This window comes from Jaculus jaculus, chromosome 1 (genome assembly GCF_020740685.1).
Source record: "Jaculus jaculus isolate mJacJac1 chromosome 1, mJacJac1.mat.Y.cur, whole genome shotgun sequence".
Lineage (NCBI taxonomy): Eukaryota > Metazoa > Chordata > Mammalia > Rodentia > Dipodidae > Jaculus > Jaculus jaculus.
Genome location: NC_059102.1, coordinates 174,210,325 through 174,212,859, shown reverse-complemented (window position 1 = coordinate 174,212,859; position 2,535 = coordinate 174,210,325).

Genomic DNA, 2,535 nt, shown 5'->3' with positions numbered 1-2,535 from the left:
TAAAACTTTTTTATTTACAAGTTACTTAATTATAGACCATAAACCATAATTCTTTCCCCTTCAATTCTTTTCCCTTCACAAATCCACGCTCCATCATATCCCTTCTCCCTCTCAATTAGTATCTCTTTTATATTGATGTCATCATCTTTTCCTCCTATATGAGGGTCTTATATAGATAGTACCAGGCAGTGCAATGTCATGGATATCCAGGATATGTTTATCTGGAAGATTGAATTTTAAGCAGTCCTAACGTTCCTTTGGCTCTTACATTCTTTCTGCCACCTCTTCCTCAGTGGACTCTGAGCCTTAGAAGGTACGGTAGAGATGTCTCAGTGCTCAGCACTCCTCTGTCACTTCTTCTCAGCACTATAGTAACTTCGGAGTCATCCCAGTGGTCACCATCATCAGAAAAGAGAAGCATCTGTAACCAAAAATGAGAGTAGCATTAATATATTAGGATGAACATTAGGACAAGTGCTCACAGGGCAGTTTGGTGAATATAATATATGCAGATATATTATTCAGATAATGGCAGGCATTACACTTCCAGAGCCCATGACCTCCTCTGCCATAGGATTTTGACTGGCTTTTCAGTACCAGACATGTTTTCCCTCCAGTGGAAAGGGTAGTCTGTCCAACTAGAGAGCAGTTGGTTTTCCAAATAACAGACATGACATTATTGCACCTATTAGCTCTTTTGGCCTGGCTGGCCAAACTTAAGGCTTGCATTGTCCACTGTGGTTTATTATCACTGATGACTTTGCTTTCTCATAGGGTTGCATACAGCATAGCTTTTTCCAGATTTGTGTTAGCTAATCCACAGTTAGGAGACTTACAGCTGGGATCCATTTTGACTTCTCAGTGACTTTGCAGCCCAATCATGTGGAGTCTTCAGTAGTAGGCTCTTAACATCTATTTCTGGTCTATTCTTAGTTGTAAAAATTGATGCTATCCTACAATGTCTAAACTAAGGTATTTTACCTTCAACCCAACCTGGCTTGCTTTACAGTCAATGTTCCTAAATCTGTGAGCCAAATTACAGTTTTATGCCAGTTGTTCTTGGAATAGTGCTACTAAAATATTTTGAAAATTGACCTTTGTCAATAGTGTAATTCCTATATTATGAAGCTTATTAAATATTAGCCTTTTAAGCTAAAACATGAGATCTATCTCCATAACAATATATCACAACTAGATATATTCATTTGATTTATTAAAATTATCTCCACACTTAAATCCCTTTTATCCTATTTAAAATTAAAATTATCTCATTTAATCATTCTCCCCTCTTGGCAAAATTATAGGCAACAAAAAATTGTCTAACACTTGAGAACTAAAATGAATGAAAATATATTTGCCTCTTTCATTACCCTTCTTAGGATTGCCTATTGTTCTTCTTTCTTTTAGTAATATATGTATTTTATTGACAACTTCTGTACTTACAGAAAACAAACCATGATAGTCCCTCACTTTCTCCGTCATAAACTCTGCTGTCCATAATATCCTTTCCTCTCTCCATTAGTCTCTCTTAATTTGATGGCTTCATCTTTTTCTCCTATTATGAAGATCTTGTATAGGTATTTCTAGGCACTGCAAGGTAATGGATATCAAGGCAAATTTCTGTTTATACAGTTGCATGTAATGAGTGGTACCCTTCTTTGACTCTTACATTCATTTTTTTTTTTTTTTTTTGGCGGGGGTTGAGGTAGGATTTCACTGTAGCTCAGACTGACCTGAATTTCATTATGTAGTCTCAGGATGGCCTGGAACTCACAGCGATCCTCCTACCTCTGCCTCCAGAATGCTGGGATTAAAGGCACGCACCACACCTGGATTGGCTCTTACATTCTTTCTGCCGCATCTTCCACAATGGAACATGAGTCTTGGCCATTATGAGATGTTTTAGTGCTGGATACTCCTCTGTCCCTTCTTCTCAGCACTATCTTGCCTTTGGGTCATCCCAGTGGTCATCACCATCTGAAAAGAGAAGCTTCTCTAACCAGAAGTCAGAGCAGCATTAATATATGAGTATGAACATTAAGTGTATTGCTTTCAAAGCAATTTGGTGAGAATAATATATGTATTTATCCAGACAAGAGCAGGCTTTATACCCCTAAGGTTAATGACCTCCCCTGCCATAGGTTTTTGATTAGGATTTCAGTACCAGATATGTATTCCTGCCCATAGAGTGGGCTTTCAGTCCAATTAGAGAACAGGTGGCTTCCACCAGAGCAGATAGCCACTATTATACTGGTTCAGTCATTTGGCCTGTCTGGCCAAAACTGAGGCTTCCAGTGTTCACTGTTTTCCCCACTGATGACTTCTGTCTCCCATAAGGCCGCAATGCAGTGCAGCTCTCTCCAGCTCTCAGTTGGCTGGACTACAGGGAAAAGATTTTCTGCTCAGCACCAGCCTGACTTCTTAGTGAATTTGCCACTCAGACATGTAAAATCTTTAGCAATAGGGTCTTACTATCACTTTCTCCAGGGAAACCAAGTGCCTTGGCAATATCCTGTAATGGTTTGGAGTCAACAG